Genomic DNA, 14,868 nt, shown 5'->3' with positions numbered 1-14,868 from the left:
GAAGGCAGTTCGTCACTGCTCCCATGGATTCGCCAGGCGGTTCTCCTCCTCGTCGGGGCTGGGAGACCTTGGACGACGATCCTCTGGGAGAAATCGCACGCCGCTCCGACGTCCTCACCGCCGCAAGACTCGGTGCTTCCTGCACCAACTTTTTCAAGACGCTGCTTAAACAGGCTTGGGAAAAGGCCATGCTTGTTGGTCTTCCATGCGTCCTCGAGGAGAAGGTTCTTCTATGGGACAATCCTTCGAATAGTCCACCGGTCCCTGGCCATGGTTGCACGTTGACTCCGCTAGAGTTGCCGATGTTGAGAGGTAGTCGGATTTTGTCCGATGAGCAGGTCAGTAATGGAGTTTGATCATGTAGTACTTAGTTATTCCATTTCCATCCCGTAATGTCTCCGCTGCCCACCGTCTTATATATAGGTCTAGGTCGGTGCCAACGAAGATTGGCTTGCATACCTCCGGCCGGATACCACCATCATTTTGCACAACATCCACAGCAGTGCGGCCGTTTCGGTAGACCCCTTCTCCACCATTGGGATCGGCCTTCCGGACTGGCTGGGCTTGAATACGTATGATGATGCCTACATGAGATTGAAGAAGATAGCAATTGCGGACCCGCCGACAAAGCGATGCGGCTACGACGATTACTATCTCATCGCGGTGTTCGACATAAGGATTGCCATCAATGCAAGAGGCAGTAACGGCAGAGGCTGGCGCATGTTGGCAGTGGCAGATTTGTACCCCTACACGTTCGAAGACGCCGTGCGCCATCTAGGCCGCATCTTCGCGGTGACAAGCCAGGGGACTTGTTTCATATGGTTGCCATCCTACGGTACGGGAGATTACAAACGGAATGCACAAACCATCATTTGCATCCCTAACGGTACTCCATTATTTTGCAGGGACCAGTCATCCCCCGATCAAAATAAGATCACCGATCCTGGATGTGCATTTGCATCCGTGATTCGGTCTAACCTGGAACCTTGTAGCTGACTTTGGCATATTGGGACCAACTATCTTAGCAGTCGTTACCCATGGTACCACTGATGTGCAACATGGTCACACAATCTACCACGATCGGACCGTCACCATCTACCCAGGTATTCCATTTTTTAACCCTCTGGCCATCTCTTTCATTGTTGTATTAGTAGTATACTTTGTAGTACTAGTAGGAGTACTTTTTACCTTGGAGGACGCGTATAGCTAGCTAGGCCCTTGAAGACTTGAACCCACTAGCTGCCACCATTTTGTTTTTCCATGTCTTACTATCTCATCCATGTAGCCAAGAGTGGCTATATATAATAAGCCGGTTATTTTACTTCCTCTATACCGGAGTAGTACTATTTGCTGCACAATATTACTGGCCGCCATATTTGAGCACAACATTATTATGCATAGACCTTGACTATGTACGTCACCATGTGTCCAGATCTGGGATGCCGCGTGTACCAGATGAGCGGCGCCGAGTTCGACCCCCGTGATGCTACGTGGGTGCCGAGGAACACTCTTGGAGAGTACTCGCTTTTCATCGGGGACAGCTACCCCATTGTGAAGCGAATGCCACCTTCCGTGCATGACACGAAAGGCTTGCCGTTCATGAAGCATGGTTGTGTCTTCAGTGCGCACCGCCGGATGAACGACATGCTGGGACACGCTATCCCTGATTTATGCCGCTTCAGCTTGGATGAGTCTCCATCGTGTGGAATCGGACTAGAAAGTTGCGACAATGATTCCCGTTGCCCACCGCTATGGATCGTGTCATCCATGAAGAACACCTGGGAATGGAACTTGGAGGAGGACATGTAGCCCATCTACAACGTGTAAGTGGAGTACGGTAATTGTGAACGGTAGCACTGTGAATATATGTAGACTAGTCATGCACAAATTTATCACATGAATTGGAGATGAACTTGTGTGGCATACTGGCATTTTTCCTTTAGAATTTATTACTAGTAAATGTGTTATGTGTACGTGCAACTTGTGTGGTTGTTGCACGGGCTCGAACATGCTCTTTGAGAAAAAAAGGTGGCACAACTTTGGATATACGTGACGTGGTGGCATCATACAGTAGCATCGTTCGCTGTAGTTGTAGTACACTCCTACTAGGACGACAGCTCCTATAAAACCTTGCGCTTGGCTCTTTGCCTCTTCGGGAGGTTCAACAGTTCGTACTCGTGTGAACCTTGCACTTGGCTCTTCGCCTCTTCGGAAGGTCCAACAATGATGATACTACAGTACAATATGCTTCTGGCAATCTGACACAATTGAACTGTTGCACGTCCACCGCGAGGGCGAGGGCGAGGGAGAGGGAGAGGGAGAGGGCGCTGTAGTCAAAACCCTCGCCTCGTCCTGCGAACCACCGCGCGCGTGGGCGAGGGAGAGGCGTAGTAAGCAAGCTTCTCGTTCGGCGAGTTGACGGGACACATCAAAGCAGTACTAGTACTAGTAGTAGTAGTCCATACTGCGTCCTTTCCGATTAATATGGCTTAATTTGAAACGAGAAAAATACACTGGCGGTCAATGTATGTAACAATATGCTGTTTACGGTCACTATATATAGTTTTGCGGCGATTATACGATCACTAGCTCATCATAGAGCACCGTATTGCACCCTACTGACCGGCCACATAGTTGACGTGGCACTTTGTTGACTGGTTAAATTGTCACCTGGTTTCTGGGTCCCACCTATCAGTTGGCAGAGCAAAGAAATTAGTTAAACAAAACTTTACGCAGGCGCGACACGAGTCCGACCCTTGCACGCGAACCACCCTGGCTGTGTATGTGAGTGCATGCACGTGTCCTCCCTCGGTCTTCCAACAAAGAGTGTACATCGGCTATAAAACAAAGAGTGTAGTACATGATGTACATCTACAGTTCCAATGCATTTAGCCTTTAATCTAAATCGATATTGATTGACTAATGTACCAACTTGTGTTGTAGGTACAGGCTACATGTCTATCCTTAATTACAGCATGCAACGGCCTTCATTTAATCTTCTCATCTCAATGGTCGCATGCACACATAAGTCTGCTACTTTTGGGCGTTAATTATGCCCTGGTCAATGTGTAAATCTCTAAATGTACAGTCTTTCACGGACGTAGGGAGTAGGTTGAGCACTTGAGCGTGAGCGTGTGTGTAGCGTCGTGTGCTGTGTGCCGCATGGGTGCGTGAGTGTTGCATGCATCCATGTGTACGTGTGAGTGTTGCATGTTGCATGCATGCATGCATGGGGTTTACTCCCTCCCATTGACATGTTCATATTTCAAGCTTCCTCTGTTCCCTCCATATGGTGATACTCCCTCTGTTCCCAAATAGTACGGAGTAAAAGCCTCCCTCTGTTCCCAAATACGGAGTATTTGTCTTTCTACAGATTTCAACAAGTGACTAGGTACGGAGCAAAATGAGTGAAGTGAGCATAGAGGCATAGGGATACTGCCTCGCGATCCATTATTCCCCATCTCGGTCAGAGAGAACTATTCAACTAGTCTTCGCAGTGAAGTGACAATACACGCTGCAGCAGATGGGACACGTAATTAATAAGCTGAACCAGCGTGTTGGTGTTACTAAATCAGCCTTACCCAGTACTGCCATCTCTTCTTCTTCCTCCTCTCTTCTTCTTCCTCCTCTCTTCCCCATTGTCGGCCGCACACCATTTACCCCCGCTCACTGCTCGCCCACCCGCGCCATCTTCCTTGGTAGCTCGCGCCTACCATATCCCCCCGCTCACTGCTCGGCCACACGAGGAGAATCTTCTTCGCTCGCCCGCCCGAATCCACTTCCCTGCTGGCTCACAGGCACCGAAAACCCCAATGGCAGAACCGACTAACACGCAGAGCCGCGATTGGAATTCCCTCCCCGATGTTCTCTTGGAGCAGATCTGTAGTCGTATGGACCTACTCAGCACCGTCCGTTTGGCCGCATGCTCGGTGTCTTTGTACTGTCTACTCGTCTGCAACCGGCTGGCTCTTTTCAAGACACCCTACTTGCTGATGCCCCGATCCTCGGAGGTGGCCCAGACACCGACTTGACGATCCTACGGAGGTTGCCGTGGTGCCCCTCGACATGCTACCACTACCCGTCCACCTGTCCTTCATGCACGACCACTACTGGGCGGGCTTGAAGGCCAACTCGATCGTCCTCATCCACCACACTGGTAGTCCGTGGCGTCTCGTGGATATCTACACCCAGCAAGAGATCACCCTTCCATCATTGGATACTGCCGCCATCGAGCCTCGCGGCCCGCCGGACACTCCTGCCTACTACGCACGAGACGCGTCAAGCTTTTGGCTCGACCTCTGTTTGCAGAAAGTTGTAATCTGCAAAGTGCCCACACCATCAGAAGACTACATGGATTTACAAGCTCATTGCCTTGTTCAACATGGGATTAGTCTATCTGGAATCCGGTCGCCATACATGGTTATGGCTCATCATCAATCATGTTGAGGCAACATTTCTGTCTGATGCTATAGTGCACGATGGCATCGTTTACGCGGTCGACGCACAGATTGGCTGCCTATACTGGTGGAATCTATCATCATGTAATTGTTCTATCTCATCTCATCTTTACCTTATGAATACGACTGCCTGTTCATTTGTTACAAATTTAGAATGCATAGCACGTCTATAACCACATCATTGCTATATGTTCCTCTCATTTCCTAGATTTTTATGACCACACATGTTATTGTTAGAGTTGATATGAGAACAATTGGCATCTAATGATTGTTAGAATACATATTATGAGCATAACATCATGATTGCTATATGTTACTCTCGTTTACAAGATTTTTATAACAACGCATGTTATTGCTTAGAGTTGATATGGGAACAGTAGTAGTAAGTGCTATGGTAGAATATGAGTAGGCGCTGCCATAGCTATTTTCCTCTCATTGTTACATGATGTTTGAACCATGACATATTGCTAGAATATGAAAGCCATTGGCTTATTTTTTAACTTGGGGTATGATTATGACCACGGCATTGCAATTCTCTGTCTATGATATGTGTCACTGTTATAATAATCTTAATTGCACACATACTCTGAATATGATTGTTTATTTTTTTGTCCTTTTGGTCTCCAATTTGAATTATTGCAGCAGACGCAAATGCGCTGGCCTTTATGATTCCAGGACCTGGAATCATACCAGCCGATGGGTGGTGGTTTATCGCTCGTTCAGCTGACGGCGGTCATTTGATGCTCATTCGCACGTACCAAATTGACTAAACCATTACATCAAACCACATGCAGTATAATGCGTGGGGCGTTCGTGACATTGATGGCTATGGCTACTTCATGTTCGAGAAAGATCCCAGCTCCGTTGGGCCAGGCGTATTCAACTGGAGGCGGGTTTACTGCCTCGGCAACCACTCCTTGTTCCTCGGGCTCAATTATCCGATCATCCAACCAATCATCGCTCATATCATCGGCGATGATTACTGTGCTATGCAACTTCCATTCGCGAGGGGGGGTTGTGTTTACACATCATACCATGGGTTTCATGAATCACCATATCCAGAGATTCGTCGACACAGCTTGTTGCCAGATAATCTTCAGTGTGTGAAAGACATCAAGCTTCCATGCGATGGATGACTTTTGCAAACCCGACATGCAGCGATGTGGTTCATGCCAACAGCAAATATGCACAACTTGATTTGTGCTGATATCTAGACTGAGCCATGTATTCTGCTGCTGTAGCACGACCCTCTTTTGTTGGATATTATGTATTGTTGTTAGTTTGAAGCATTCCTCTGGCTTGAAGGATAGATACCTTCCTGGGATCAAGTGCATCCTAACTCACTTGCGTAGGATGTACTGATAATGATGATGGAGATGTTGTGCAGAAGCCATATATATATCAGTTAGGCTTCAAGTGCGTACTTGTTAGTTAAACCTATGTATAAATTGTGACACTAAATACGACTAGTAAGTAGTACAGTAGCAGTACTAGTATACGTCGGTCAAATTATTCATCATGTCCACACATTGAATTGATGTGACAACACGCTGCGCGTGAGGTGACACAAGAATCCCGGCGACGTGTTCGGGTATTCTAGACTTCATATTTGGAGTACCACTTATCTGTCGAAATCTTTCATCATTCACTTAAAACAGTCGATTGATCATACATTGAGTACCATATAACTAGAATTACCAATGCAAGTCGAAGAAGGATTGGCCGGTGCTGCTGGCTGGTGTCAAGTTCGATCCCACGGATCAGGAGCTGATCGAGCACCTTGAGGCCAAAGTGAGTGCTGACAGCGCGAGATTTCAGTCTCTCATCGATTTGTTCATACCAACCATCGACAGCGAGCACGGCATATGCTACACCCAACCTGAGAAACTTCCAGGTAAGATACCGATCGGCCGTCTACTTGCACAAACATATTCCTTTGTTTATAGCTCTATTTTTCTTTTTAGACGCAGACCTGGTGAAGCAATTACAATTTGACAGTTAATAAAAAGTGAAACAAGTGACTGCAACATGCCAAAGATGTTATGAAAATGCCAACTAGGTACACTAAAACCTATATTCCACAATACTGCAGGTATCACACTGAGTGGCCTAAGGAAGCATTTCTTCCAGCGCAATTCTAGGGCGTTCAAAAGGGGCACGTGGATGCGTCGCAAGATATAGTCGGAGTGCGGCATGCACGCGATGTGGCACAAGACCGGCAATACCTTGCCGGTGATGGTCAACGGCCGGAAGACGGGCAGCAAAAAAGGTTCTGGTGCTGCACACCAACAAGAACTTCGACCAATAGAGGACCAACTGGGTGATGCACCAGTACCACCTCGGGGACCTGGAGCAAGAGAAGGAGCGGGAGCTGGTCCTCTGCAAGATTTTCTACCAGACGAAAACTAGGGCTAGGAGTAAAAAGATTATAAGTTAGTTTGGTATTGGTAGTTGTACTACCTTGTCGTCCGCAAGTTGGTATTGTTGTTAACGATCTTTTGGTATGAACTTGCATTTGCTTCCAACCATCATGCCGAGGGTCGACGTGGACATAAAGTTGAATCATTTGTTTCGAAACGAATTTTCAGGCACCTGATTTTTATTTGATGGGTAGCATAAGCACCCGCCGTTCGAATTCCCAGTTCTCCATTTTTTTCGAAACAAGTGCATGCACTTATTATCATGATAAAAAAACAATATCCGTGCTGCATCCCAGTTATCAGTCTGTACTTGCAGAATTCTCTCGTTTATTGAGCACGTATATTGTTTTTTCAGGTCGAGCAAGTTTCAACTGGGCTGTAGACTACCCAGGGTTGGTTTTGTTTTTAACGGGCCCAGCCCATGACGACAACGGGGCACAAAGATCCAGCACGTATCTACTGGCCTCTGGCCCACCAGCGTTAGTTATATTTTGTCTTACAACATCTACAGGCAGTTTTTTTTACTGAATCAAACACACAGCCCAGTTCTATTTTCCTCTTGAAACGCATGTCCTACATCCGTTTTCTAATCTCTACCTATAGTTTTACTAGTTCATATACACGTATCATTATATTGAAAACACATAAAATTCCCTTTTCATATTTACATCCTTATTTTTGTTGTTTTTTCCCACCCAGTGCTGATTTTTTTACCACTGGTTTTCCCCTAAACTAACTCAATTGTCCCACGTCTTATTTGCTTACAAAAACAAAATGATTTTTTTGGCAAATCAATAAGTTCTTAAAAAATGTTTATCATTTCGGGATTACAACAGTTCGGACTCCACCAAAATATGCAAAATAAGGTTGAACTTTTTGACCGTGGTCCTGGGCAGAAAATGGGTTGTAATAAATTACTTAAGAATTAGAAAATGGGCTGCAAATTATAAAAAATAGCAAATGGGATTTATGTTGTCTGCCACAGATTTGGAGGCTGACTTGTGGGCCTACTAAGTTCATGCGTACACAAGGTTTCTCAAAAAAGAAACTTAGTCAACAATCAACTCTACCAGCGTCAGACCGTTAGATGTCAATCTGACGGCAATCGTGCTTCTTCAGTCTCTGATCTTCCTGCCCTAGCCGCCCAAACCAGCGTCGTCGGAACCGCCTGCTCCCGCCTCCCGTGGCCGGCAGTGCTGCCGGGCAGGCCTCACGGCCCCATCATACTCGCATCCCTAGCCTGTCTATCCCTCTACTCACCCACACCTCCTGTTATTTTCCGGCGACGGCAGCAGAACCAATCAACCCTCGTACTCTCCACCGCGTGGGCAGCCACAGCTGTGTCTTCCCCGGCTCCATGCCGTTCCCTTAGTAGGCCTCACCGTCGTCCACCGCCCTGGTGCTCTCGGTGCAGCGTGGTCAACGATGTCCATCCAACGGCCGTAGTGCTTCTTCAACCTCTGTTCTTCTTGCCCCAGCCGCCCAAAGTAGCGCCGGTCGTGCCGCATGCTCCTGCCTCCCGTGGCCGGCTGTGCTGCCGCGGAGGCCTCACCGTCCCCATACTACTCCCACCGCTAGCCAGGCCATCCCTTCACTCACCCACTCCCCCTATTATTCTGCGGCGACGGCAGCCTCACACCGCAGCCGAACCTATGAACCCTCATACTCCTCTCCGCGTGGGCATCCACTGCCGCGTATTCCCTGGCTCCGCGTTGTCCCCTTCCTAGGCCTCCTCGTTGTCCACCGCTGTGGTGCTCTCGACGCGGTGTGGTCAATGTGGTCAACGACCGACTTCCATCGGAAGAGTACTGTACGTGGAGAGGCTGACAGATGGGTCCACGGCAGCCGCAAGGAAGTGCCTCGTTATTAAAATAATTGTTCCTCCACCTGACAGCGGGGACCCACCGGACGGGCCACCAGTATTTCGTGGAAAAAACGTTCCCCCCTGACTGCTGGGACCCACCAGACAGGCCACCGTATTTTGCAAAAAAACGTTTGCCCCTGACTGCTGGGACCCACCGTACGGACCATCGTATTTTGCGAAAAAACGTTCCCCCCGCTGTCAGCTCGGACCCACCGGAAGTGCCTCCTTATTACGCACAGAAAAATGAATACTCCCCCTGCTAGCTGGGACCCACCATGGTGGGAGGCTGACTTGTGGGCCTACTAAGTTGACGGGGACGGAGGGCTTTGTCAACTTAGTCAATATGAACGATTCTAGCTCAAGTGACCGTACGATGTCCATCCAACGGCCGTCGTGCTTCTTCAATCTCTGCTCTTCCTACTCCAGCCACTCAAACAAGTGCCGGCGGGACTGCCTATTCCCTCCTCCCCGCGGCCGGCTCTACTGCCGCGCAGGCCTCACCGCCCCACCATACTCCCATCGCTGGCCTAGCCATCCTTCTACTCACCCACACCTGTTGTTATTCTCCGGCGACGGCAGACGAACCAGTAAACCCTCGTACAGTCGTACTCCCCTCCGCATGGGAAACAACTGCCGAGTCTTCCCTGCCTCCGTGTCGTTCCCTTCCTAGGCCTCGCTGTCGTCCACCGCCCTGGTGCTCCCGGCGTGGCCTGGTCAACATGGTCAACGACCGACATGCATCTGAAGTGGACTATACGTGGATAGGCCGACAGTTGGGTCCACGACCGCACGGAAGGAAATGCCTCCTTATTACGCGCAAAATAATGATTCCTCCACCTAACATCAGGGACCCACCGAAAGGGCCTCTGTATTTCGCGAAAAAATGTTACCGCCGCTGACAGCTCGGACCCACCAGCTATATCTTCGCACGCAAGGAAGTGCCTCCTTATTACGCACAAAAAAATGAATACTCCCCCTGTTAGCTGGGACCCAGTATAGTGGTAGGCTGACTTGTGGGCCTACTAAGTTGATGGGGATGGAGGGCTTTGTCAACTTAGTCAATATGCACGATTCTAGCTCAAGTGACCGTACGATGTCCATCCAACGGCCGTAGTGCTTCTTCAACCTCTGGTCTTCTTGCTCCAGCCGCCCAAACCAGCGTCGGTCGTGCCTCGTGCTCCTGCCTCCCGTGGCCGGCTGCGATGCGGCGGAGGCCTCATCGCCCCCTACTACTCCCACCGCTGGCCAGGCCATCCCTCTACTCACCCACACCCCATGTTATTCTGTGGTGACGGCAGCCTCACACCGCAGCGAACCAGTGAACCCTCGTACTCCTCTACGCGTGGGCATCCACTGCCGCGTCTTCCCCGACTCTGTGTCGCCCCCTTCCTAGGCCTCGCCATCGTCCACCGCCCTGGTGCTCTCGGCGCGGCATGGTCAATGTGGTCAAGGAACGGCTTCCATCGGACGTGGACTGTACGTGGAGAGGCTGACAGCTGGGTCCACGGCCGCAGCAAGGAAGTGCCTCCTTATTACGTGCAAAATAATTATTCCTCCACCTAACAGCGGGGACCCACCAGACAGGCCACCGTATTTCGTGAAAAAAAATGTTTCCCCCCTGACTGCTGGGACCCACCAGCTACACCTTCGCACGCAAGGAAGTGCGTCCGGGCAAAAAAAACAAAACGATTCGCCCCCCTGACTGCTGGGACCCACCAGCTACATCTTCGCACACAAGGAAGTGCCTGACAGTCGGGACCCACCTGGTCGAAGCGTACGTAGCGTTGTCATTCTGGCCGCGAACTTGTACGTACATGCTGGTCGATGTAGAGGCGTGCACGTGTCGTAGTAGAGGCGTGCACGTGTCATAGTAGAGGCGCGCACGTAGCATGTACACGTACATACAGCGGTCAGGGTGCAAGAAAGAAAATACGGCCACGTATGTGTACATACGGGCAGGATCTCGAACGCCTACTCGCACATACATACGGCCAAGGCTCGTGTACATGGCTGGGTCGGAACGGAGAAACAGCGTCGTCGTCGTGTTCATGGGGAGGCAACGAAATGCGTCATGTTCATGGGGAGGCAACGGAATGCGCCGTGTTCATTGGGAGGCAACGGAACACGTGGGAGCCAACCGGCTGAGTCAGAATGGAACGTGTGGTCGTGTTCATCGGGAGGGCTTGGACGGAACAGGCGATGGAAACGAGGCGTGGCGTACCGTAGAATGGAGGAAACGGACCTCCTACGGTCGAAACGGGGGTCCTGTTGATCGGGAGGGGTGTGGCGTACTGCAAAACGGAGGAAATGGACCTCCTACGGTCGAAACGGGGGTCCTATTGATCGGGAGGGGTGTGGCGTACCGCAAAATGGACGAAACGGACCTCCTACGGTCGAAAGGGGGGTCCTGTTCATCGGGAGGGGTGTGGCGTACCGCAAAACGGGACTCCACGGGATACTGTTCATCTCCACCGTCGACCTCCTCCAGCCTCCACGGGCTACCGTCAACCTCCTCCAGCCTCCATGGGCTCCTGTTCATCCAGCCTCCACTGCGCGCTACTCCACCGGCTACTGTTCAACCACCCCTCCGCCGTCTACTGTTCATCCAGCCCTCCACACCACGGGGTCCTGTTCAACCACCCCTCCATGGGCACCCCTCCACCGTCTACTGTTCATCCAGCCCTCCACACCACGGGGTCCTGTTCACCGCTCACTGTTCATCCAAAAAACCCCGCAACGCTCACTAATCATCCCAGAGGCAGCATCGATCGGCTTCAGTTAGCAGCAGTAGCGAAGGAATCTCTCGATCGGGTTCAGTTAACAGCCATCGATCGATCGCTCGGGTTCAGTAACGCGTAGCCTGCAGTGCAATCGCTCGGGTTCAGTTAGAGCCCAACGCCTCGCTTGGGTTCAGTTAGAGCCAACGCGTCGCACACACGCGCGTACATGTACGAGAGAAACGCGCATCGCTCGGCCCCCGACCTCCCACCGTAACTGGGAACTCCCTGAAATTTTCCTCGCTCTCGCTTCTACCACGGTTTTTTCCGTCATGGATGGCCCAAAGAATGTCATGCAGCTGCGTCTCCGGCCCGCCCAAGACGAAAAGCCCATTTTCTGTCATGATTTTTTGTCATAGAAGTAGGAGCCCACCACATCTATGATGATACCGGGTTTTGTCACAATTATCGTCGTAGAAGTGTCATATGTATGACAGAAAAAAATTTGTTCGGCCCAAAATGTCATGGATGTGTCTTTTTTTTGTAGTACCTCCACGGGGTGGTCCTGTTCATCCTGCCCTCCACGGGGTCCTGTTCATCCAGCCCCAACCGGCTCGATCGATCTGGGTCCTGTTCATCCAAAGGCAACACCACGGGGTCCTGTTCATCCACCCCCACCGGGAACTATTCATCCAACCCCCCCCCCCTCCCGCAACGCTCACTGTTCATCCAGAGGCAGCATCGATCGGCTTCAGTTAGCAGCAGTAGCGAAGGAATCGCTCGATCGGGTTCAGTTAACAGCCATCGATCGGTCGCTCGGGTTCAGTAACGCGTAGCCTGCAGTGCAATTGCTCGGGTTCAGTTAGAGCCCAACGCCTCGCTCGGGTTCAGTTAGAGCCCAACACCTCGCACCCACGCGCGTGCGTGTATGAGAGAAACGCGCATCGCTCGGCCCCGACCACCCACCGTAACCGGGAACACCCCGATATTTTCCTCGCCTCGCTTCTACCATGTTTTTTTCTATCATGGACGGCCCAAAGAATGTCATGCAGCTGCGTCTCCGGCCCGACGAAAAGCCCATTTTTTGTCATGATTTTTTGTCATAGAAGTAGGACCCCACCACATATACGATGATAGCGGGTTTTGTCACAATTATCGTGATAGAAGTGTCATAAGTATGACAGAAAAGATTTTTGTTCGGCCCAAAATTTCACGGATGTGTCTTTTTTGTGGTGGAAAGGGGGAATCCTACTCCCACCGGGAGTAGGACTCCCCCCCTTGGGCGCGCCATAGAGGGCCGGCCCTCCGCCTCCTCCACTCCTTTATATATGGGGGAGGGGGCACCCCATAGATACACAAGTTGATCTATTAGCTATGTGCGGTGCCCCCCTCCATAGATTTTCACCTCGGTCATATCGTTGTAGTGCTTAGGCGAAGCCCTACGTCGGTAACTTCATCATCACCGTCATCACGTTGTCATGCTGACGAAGATCTTCCCCAACACTCGGCTGGATCTAGAGTTCATGGGACGTCACCGAGTTGAACATGTGCAGATCGCGGAGGTGACGTACCTTCGGTGCTAGGATCGGTCAGATCGTAAAGATGTACGACTACATCAACCGTGTTTTCATAACGCTTCCACTTACGGTTTACGAGGGTACATGGACAACACTCTTCCCCTCATTGATATGCATCACCTAGATGGATCTTGCGTGTGCGTAGGAATTTTTTTGAAATTACTGTCTTCCCCAACGGTGGCATCCGAGCCAGGTCTATGCGTAGATATTATATGCATGAGTAGAACACAAAGGAGTTGTGGGCGTGGGTATATACATATTGCTTGTTGTCACTAGTTGATTCTTGATTCAGCGGTATTGTTGGATGAAGCGGCTCAGACCGACATTACGCGTACGCTTACGCGAGACTGGTTCTACCGACGTGCTTCGCACATAGGTGGCTAGTGGGTGTCAGTTTCTCCAACTTTAGTTGAATCGGATTCAATGAACAAGGTTCTTTCTGAAGATAGAAAACCAATCACTATACCGCGTTGTGGTTTTTGATGCGTAGGTAAGAACGGTTCTTGCTCAGCCCGTAGCAGCCACATAAAACTTGCAACAACAAAGTAGAGGACATCTAACTTGTTTTTGCAGGGCATGTTGTGATATGATATGGTCAAGACATGGTGCTAAATTTTATTGTATGAGATGATCATGTTTTGTAAACAGAGTTATCGGCAACTAGCAGGAGCCATATGGTTGTCGCTTTATTGTCTGAAATGCAATTGCCATGTAATTGCTTTACTTTATCACTAAGCGGTAGCGATAGTCGTAGAAGAAATAGTTGGCGAGACGACAACGATGCTTCGATGGAGATGAAGGTGTCAAGCCGGTGACGATGGTGATCATGACGGTGCTTTGGAGATGGAGCTCAAAGGCACAAGATGATGATGGCCATATCATATCACTTATATTGATTGCATGTGATGTTTATCCTTTATGCATCTTATTTTGCTTAGTTCAGCAGTAGCATTATAAGATGATCTCTCACTAAATTTCAAGGTATAAGTCTTCTCCCTGAGTATGCACCGTTGCTACAGTTTGTCGTGCCGAGACACCACGTGATGATCGGGTGTGATAAGCTCTACGTTCACATACAACGGGTGCAAGCCAGTTTTGCACACGCGGAATACTCGGGTTAAACTTGACGAGCCTAGTATATGCAGATATGGCCTCGGAACACTGAGACCGAAAGGTCGAGCGTGAATCATATAGTAGATATGATCAACATAGTGATGTTCACCATTGAAAACTACTCCATCTCACATGATGATCGGACACGGTTTAGTTGATATGGATCACGTGATCACTTAGATGATTAGAGGGATGTCTATCTAAGTGGGATTTCTTAAGTAATATGATTAATTGAACTTTAATTTATCATGAACTTAGTACCTGGTAGTATTTTGCATGTCTATGTTGTTGTAGATAGATGGCCCGTGCTGTTGTTTCGTTGAATTTTAATGCGTTCCTAGAGAAAGCTAAGTTGAAAGATGATGGTAGCAATTACACGGACTAGGTGCGTAACTTGAGGATTATCCTCATTGCTACACAGAAGAATTACATCCTAGAAGCACCGCTAGGTGACAAACCCCCTGCAGGAGCAATGCCAGATGTTATGAACACCTGGTAGAGCAAAGTTGATGACTACTCGATAGTTCAGTGTGCCATGCTTTACGGCTTAGAATCGGGACTTCAACGACGTTTTGAACGTCATGGAGCATATGAAATGTTCCAGGAGTTAAAGTTAATATTTCAATAAAATGCCCAGATTGAGAGATATGAAGTCTCCAATAAGTTCTACAGCTGCAAAATGGAGGAGAATAGTTCTGTCAGTGAACATATACTCAGAAT

This window comes from Triticum urartu, chromosome 7A (genome assembly GCF_056163025.1).
Source record: "Triticum urartu cultivar PI428250 chromosome 7A, HENAU_Tu73, whole genome shotgun sequence".
In the NCBI taxonomy this organism is placed as follows: domain Eukaryota; kingdom Viridiplantae; phylum Streptophyta; class Magnoliopsida; order Poales; family Poaceae; genus Triticum; species Triticum urartu.
This window is presented reverse-complemented; position numbering follows the sequence as displayed.